Raw genomic sequence first — 7595 nt, 5'->3', positions numbered from 1 at the left:
ACTAGCCCAAAAATTGACGAGAGCCTGATTCCACCACGCTGCCTCCCATATGTATTATTGTGTCGACAAAGGCTCCGAAAGACTCTTATTAAAAACACGTCTGATTTTGTAGCGGTGAAACCTGATGGCGCTTAAATGACCAAAATTGTCGGTCCATGTTGTGAATTGTCTTCATCATCATCATCATCATCCGGTGCCTTGCCAACTGGCGGGGCCGATCATGGACCTCCATTTCACTCTGTCATGCATTGCTGCAAAGGTGTCTGTTGTTCTTGCTGCTCTTAGCCATGTTGTCATCTTGTCCAGAATCTTTTCCCTCTGTCTGCCTCTGCCCATTTCCTTAGCCTTTGTGGTCCACTTCTTGCTATTTCATCGAGTATAGTTCCTTCAGAATGGTCGGTGGCCAAGGTTTACCAAGAAATCAAATTGACAATACTTCTGTATTTTACGATCGTATTCAGCGGTCGTTCATTTGTAAGTAGAACATGACCCACTTCATTGTTTGCTCACCCCTCTTTGCAAGGCTGTTTAAGAGTTAGGACCTCCTAATTCCGTCTCAGTTTCCGACAGGATCGAGAAAATGGAACAATTCTTGTAAACGCCCTTTCCAAGAAACAGTATGTCGGGCAGAGCTGAGTCTTGAACCACCGAACCTGTAATCTCACGATTACACACCTGGTAGACTAACCACAAGACTACTGACGCCACTATTATCATAAGTGTTGTATGGCATGGGTTCAACTATTTTAACAATTTTTTAGTTTTTTGGCTTAAAACCATTGTCAACCAATTAAGAACACATTTCTGGTGATTTTTTCTAAAACACACTGATTAAAGGCACAAAAAGTGTAAGTTTTCAATTTCTACGGACTATCAAGTTTGGAAATAACCAAACGTTGGCGGCCATTTTCTCACTAATTCCACCTTTATAACCAGGCAGCCCCACATTCTTCAATCTCAATTAAACAACCGCTAAAATGATACCATTGCAATAACTCTACATACCCCAAAATTGACTGATTCCACTGCATCATGACACATAAAGGTTATTTATTGTGCTGGACTTCCTCCAGTATTACTGCCTATCCCTGATAGGGCTGAGCCAAATAGGTGGAGAAACTGAGTGATCCGTAAGCAAAACAAAAAGTTCAAGAACCCTACATTTTCTACACACAAAGTCTAACTTGGCTTAAAGGGGTGGGGAGTGGGTGGGGGGGGGGGTAGGAGTGGGAGGGGGGGTTATAAACCTATATCGGTAACTAGGGCCTTTTTAGATAAAGCCTTATAGCAAGGAAATATAACAGGAAAACTTCTCTAAGATATGACGTTATTTTTTTGTGTTCAAGTCTACGGTTACCATGGTAACGGCGGCCATGTTGAATACAAATAACTTTCATAGCAGTAAAAAGGATTTTTATTTACCAACCAAATTTGTTCAAATTTGGCATATTGATAGATATACTCGATACAAAATTTTCTACAGTTGTGATCTTGGATATCTCTAATATGAAAATAGAGACGAATAATCTTTTATGCCTCTGAATTCGATTACATAATCATCCATGTAACTCCGTTATGAACGTATCTATTTGCTTTTCCACCTGTATAAAGTTAGGTTATGGTGTGAATAACAAGCTCAGAAAATTTCATTGGAATCAAATTGAAAATAAAAAGTAGATCAGAAAAACTATCAAAAGTTGAAGTTTTGAGAAAAAACCCCGACATTTTGTTACATAAAAGGCAAAATAAAAGTTCAGGGACAGAAAATCTGAAATATGTTGATTGAAACACAGAAAGTGCATTTTGTAGATTGTCCAGTGGTTGAAGTATCATAATATGTAGAAAGTCCAGATACCAAAAATTGACCCCAAATCGTCAACTGTAAAGCCAGCCCAGCCCCTCCCTTTAAGGATGCAGGTTGGTATTTCTTTTAAAAAATCTCTTCAACTGTTTAGTTTAAGGTAGCCGAATGTTACGTTTTCCTAACGTCGATTTTTGTTATTTTCTGTGGCCGCAGATCATTCTTCCTCACATATTTTTCGGTTTGAGGATCGGGCGTTAATTAAGCAATTTACCGTTCTATCTTTACATCCAAAAGATAGGCAGCCACTGAAAGGTAAAAGAAGCCGATAAAAGAACAATGTGGCAAACGGGTTTGTCAAACTGAGTCGTCGTTCAGTAATTTCAATAGTTAGTCGGTATGGAAAGAACAGAGAAACCTTGTTCGTGATTTGTTTCACATTTTTTTTCACGCCCACCCACCTTTTCTTCCATTTCCCCCTTTCTATGGGCGGCACCGTTAGCACAGCTGGTATCATGCTGAATTGCAAAGTGAATGGCGCTAGTTCGAGTTTCCAACTTGGGCTGGTTGGTAGAGTTTTAAGACTATCCACACATTTGGTTCGAAGTCATGTGTCGATTGTCGAAGACTATTAAGATTAACTATTCAGATGTGGTAGCGATAATCCTATCAATTATGCTCTTATTTTCCAGCATTCGCACCTTTGTGAATAGAAATAGGCTTTCAAAATTTACCAGTGAGTGTATTCAATTATCTATATAAAAAAACAGCCACTTCCTACAACGCACAGCAGACTTTATTTTGCCATTTCACTCGCAGGGAAAAGGAGAAAACGGTGTGAAAACAACAGTTTAATTCTCATACCTGTAATAGGAACATTGATATAAGTACGATATTATTATTCAACAGGTCAACCAAGTACTTTGCTTGGTATCTTCTCCCACTGGGAGGAAATCCAAATGATAGGATCACTGTAATGGGCTGAGCATGGCTAAACGACATTGTTAAGTTAGAAGTGGCTAGACAGACGAAATGATAATATTATTGAAGAAAACATGAAATATTCCGTGACAGTTAAGAGAATTTAGCTCCCATGCCTCTTTGGAAAGTGTGCGCGTTGTACATACCTTACATGTAAACTTTGTACCGTGTTGACATGCAAGAATAGTTCAGGTAACTGGCTAGAGTAATCACCGCAATGGACTGTTTTGTTGACATTTGCTTGTAAATAATGTCTCAGATCACCCTAACTTTTTGATCTAATATTTGAAACGGTTTTAACTGGATTCGTCCTCTTTGTCTCTTGTGGAATACACATACATATGTTGGATGCAATACTGTAGATCTAGTTTTTATCATACAAAAAGAGGTAAAACAAAACAATTTCCTAAAGGAACAGCAAAAGTGTTCTTGTCTACTTTTTCCCTGCATGTTGAAAAAAGAACGTATTCCAAGGCGGTGAATAATCTGGTCCGGCAATGCATCTTCAGAAGAAAAAAAATCTTTTCGATTTTTTTATTTAAAAAAAAAATATTTCGATGGCATAACACATTTTAAAAACACAAATATATGCATTCCTTGAAGTAAGTCCATTTTTGAAGATCACACAAGCACATTGCCGATGACTGTGGGTATGCAGTTGGGGATATGAAATCGGCATATCGGTCGGAGTTACATACTAAGAAATGCAGAGATTCAATAGGCTTTAAGTACGAAAAGGAAAAGAACAAACATGGGTGGATGTGTGATATTAAAGGAAGTGAAGATTATACAGTACTACAAGCTCTTGGGACAAGCAACCAGCAGGTGATCCAAAATGTTGCGCCTCGATTGTGTAACGGATAGAGGAAAGAGACACAGTAACGTGGCTGCTTGACATACGAGCTTGAAGAAAGTGAAGAAATGGCCCCATCACTCTTACTGTATAACACTGCTCAAGAATCGGAAATAAATCTGTATAGTCTAACAACGTATGGTTTAGCTTTAATACTGATTTACTGTGCACGTGGAGACAGGGCAAGCACAGTCATTAACATGGGCATAAGCATGCACGGTGTCAAAAGGAGCAGAAATCTGACCGATGCTCTTCTCAAAAGTGAGGCCGATACATGTATCAGCATCTGGACTGTATGGATTTGCAGGATATGAAAACATAATAATATGGTACCTTTCCACAAAAAATTGCCAATGGAAAAACTTGCTATTCTCATTGTTGATAAGGAATGACAACAGATCTCCCTCAGACCAACAACAAGTTCCATCAAACGGCTGTCAGCCTCCTCTAAAGAAAAGTTAATAACAAAATCGTGCAACAAACATTGAGTCATTAAGTAAGTCTGTTCTTCATGATGTGATAAAAAAATGTACGCGGTCAGTGCAAGAAAATCCATTCTTTTTGTCTTTAAGGTTAGCGGCAAGCCTAACATGCAAAATCCTTGTCACAATCAAAGAGGAAAACCATACTCTAATTAAGGATATTGTTTCATTTTTTTTCTCGGGGTGGGGGGGGGGGAGGAGGCATTTCATTTTTTAAAAATGGTATACGAACAGGCTTCTTTCAAACTCTTTAGAGAAACTGGGTTGGCTGACTTTCGTGTTTACAGCCTGAACTGTATATCAAGCTGTCCTGGAGAAACATAACGGGAGATGGTGTTGTGTGTATTCTTTTGTTGAGAGAAGCTCTTGTTCATGACAGATTCATCAGCATAGGAAGCAAAAATCTTTAAATGTAAAGGACAGTCTAAATATTTCCAATGCATCCCAAAAACTCGTATTGGTGGCTACAATGCAGCTTGGGAGAATGTTGGAAAAAAGGAAACTAGCCAAGCAAGTCAGTGTATGAACAGCCTGACACAGACATGGAACAGTTTAGCTGTCAACTGGAGATGTCAGACTCGCTGGATTAAAATGTTAATGCATGCCATCTGACAGAGGCTGATGAGTAGCCAATGTAGTCAATATGACATCTGCATTCAGTCAGGTTTATTACATATCTTGGTCAGAACAAATACTCCAAGCGGCTTACAGATTTCTGGGCTACGCTAGCGTCACTGCTAAAAGTACACCTGAATGAATTTTTTTTTCGCTCATGTTATACTTGGTCATGTCAGGCCATCTTTATCCAAGCATGTATTGCGACTGCAGAATAGGAAATGCAGACAAGTTCGCCTTAGTCTTCCTGCGATACCCAATCAACTGTCAGTATTGGATAGCTTTAATACCACTGCCTCCATTCATACTAGCAATAATGAAGGTAGCAAGCTTGTAAACCAAACCGATCAAGATAAAGACGAGAGTAAAGACAAAACAGGTTATTGTCCTTTAGATTAATGTTCTTTCTAACTATGTAAGATTATGTTTTAAGTGTCTAAACTGCACATTATCCCCTCACGGGGATATTTTTACGGGTTGCATCGATTCTAAAATGCTGCTAAATCAGATCTATACAATGAATCCTGAGCTGCAGTGTCATAGATCAATGGTCGCAGGTTTGTACCCAGTGACATCGCGTGGGTTGCAGACAAGGTGGTGCATTATCCAACGTTTCCTTTTTTGTTCTCAACTTACACGTCCTTTTAAGATTTCTAGAGAAAGTCAGTTAGAATCTGCAGGATATCCCATAATCTTCATCTATCGATATTTACAACTGTTTCTAGATGAAACGGCATAAAAGCTGCAATAAAGTGAAACAATACTAACAACTCACTATGCTCACAATCTGAGAAGATTTAAAGATTTCTAATAACTTCGTGCAGCACAAGGACTTGTTGCACAATAGAGGGAGACAACAGTTTCGATACCCATTCTTCATTCAAGTTTAAATTACGTTTAAATGGGTCTGCTGGGGCAGTTATAGTTGTAAAACGAATAGAGCATACTGTAGGATGTGGATATGCGCTACATAAATGGAATTATTAATATGTGGGGCATCTTGGTGAAATTAGGCTCTGGTCAAAATAATGAAAAGATGAATACATTAAATTAATAAACAAAGATAACGGCATTTTCCATCTGGTTTGAATTTTTTTTCTTCTAATTTTTGTTCCTAGGCTCAACATCTTTTACATCCATACAAAAACACGTATCCATGTGAATTTAAAAGAAAAAAGTTGATTAAAGGCACAGGGGGGCTGTCGTGGCCAAGAGCTTAAGGTGCTCGCCTCTCATTCAAAGGTGCCGAGTTCGAATCCGGGTAGAGGTTTTCTTTTCAAAAAATGGTCTCCTTTCAAATCTTTTCCTGCTCTCTAGCAACATTCTGCCGTCTGTTTTCGTCTCCACTTTCTACCCCCCACCCCCTCACTTCCTTTGCCCCCTCCTCTGGGCTCTTGACTTTTTCTGCAACCTTTCTACTGTTACTCCTTGGCTACATTTTACTGATGTCTTTCAGCCACACCCCTAATCTTCTGGTAGGAAAGATCTACACCTAACCTTCTCGGACAAGGGCGAAAAATATCGGAGGTCCAGTGTGCAAGTTGCGCACATTAAAAATCCCTTGGTGGTCTAAAATAGATAAGAGTAGGCTTCGGAAGCCACCCGTGCTAAATCAAAAATTTCCTACCAACTGAAATGTTTAATGTGTCCTCGCGCGCATATGACCTTGTGCAGGTGCAAGCGCCGTAAAACACTTACCAAAAATAAATAATAATAAAACACAGCAAAAAACAAAAATATCAGCTGCTCTCGTGGTCGTGAGATTACGACGTTCGCCTTTCATTCAATAGGTCTCTAACTTCGATCCGGACAACAGAGGCAGAAGTTTTTCTTCTCTTAGATTTTTCTCCTTTCACCCCCTTTCCTGCTCTCTAACAATGTTGTGTCGTCTGCTTCCGTCTTTTTGTGCCTCAACCCCGTGACCTCTCTGGGCTCCTAACTCTTTTGGCAGCCTTTCTTCGGCTACTCCTTGGCTCCTTCTTACTGTTGTCTTTCACTCGCACCCTTGATCTTAAGGTAGGAAAATCTTACACTAAACCTCTCCGATAAGGGTGAACAATCTCTGTTGTCCTGTGTGCAAGTAGCACGCGTTAAAGAACCTTTGATGGTCCAAAATCGATAAGAGTAGGCTTCGGCAGCCACCTGGGATAAATTCAAAATTTGCTACCAACTGAAAATGTTTAATCTTTCTCGTATGCTCACCCTTCCCCTCCCCCTCCACCCCCTCCGCAAAAAAAAGTAAAGATAAGAAGAAAAAAAAGAAAAGGAAAGACTGTCAACTACACCGTCACTGAGTCGAGATTTTTCAACATGAGGGTTTTTTTGGATAGAGTGTGGTCTCTAAGGCAAGCCGCTAACTCTAAAGATAGATATTTTCGTTTTTAAATTTTCAAACACTCGATAAAAGTCTTTTTGTTTCATTAACTAAAACGCATTCATCGTCTTCTCGTTTTCGTCAGTCTCGTCAATCCCTCTCACTTTCCTTCTTGTTTTTCTCCTCTTTCCCACTCTAACCTCCAACGTTTCCTTTTTTGTTCTCAACTTCCCCCGTCCGCCTCACTCTAAAGTCTCGTTCTGAGCAGAAATCACCTACATTCTTCCAAGCACCCGTTCCCCCCCTCTTCACTCCAAAAGAAAAACAAACAAAGCAAAACAAAACACTCACTGCTTCGCCTGAATCCCCTCTTCTCCGCTCTATGAAACAATCCTCCTCGACCCCTCCCGCCTTTTTCACATGACTACGCCCCCATCTGCCACGACGAAAAAAAATTATTAAAAGAGTTTTTTGAATGGAAAGTTGCAACACAAATTCCTTCCTTCTTCTTGGCATGCCTTGATATGAAAAGAAACTCTGGGGCCTATA

The sequence above is a fragment of the Aplysia californica genome, unplaced genomic scaffold (genome assembly GCF_000002075.1).
Source record: "Aplysia californica isolate F4 #8 unplaced genomic scaffold, AplCal3.0 scaffold01019, whole genome shotgun sequence".
Taxonomy (NCBI): Eukaryota; Metazoa; Mollusca; class Gastropoda; order Aplysiida; family Aplysiidae; genus Aplysia; species Aplysia californica.
This window is presented reverse-complemented; position numbering follows the sequence as displayed.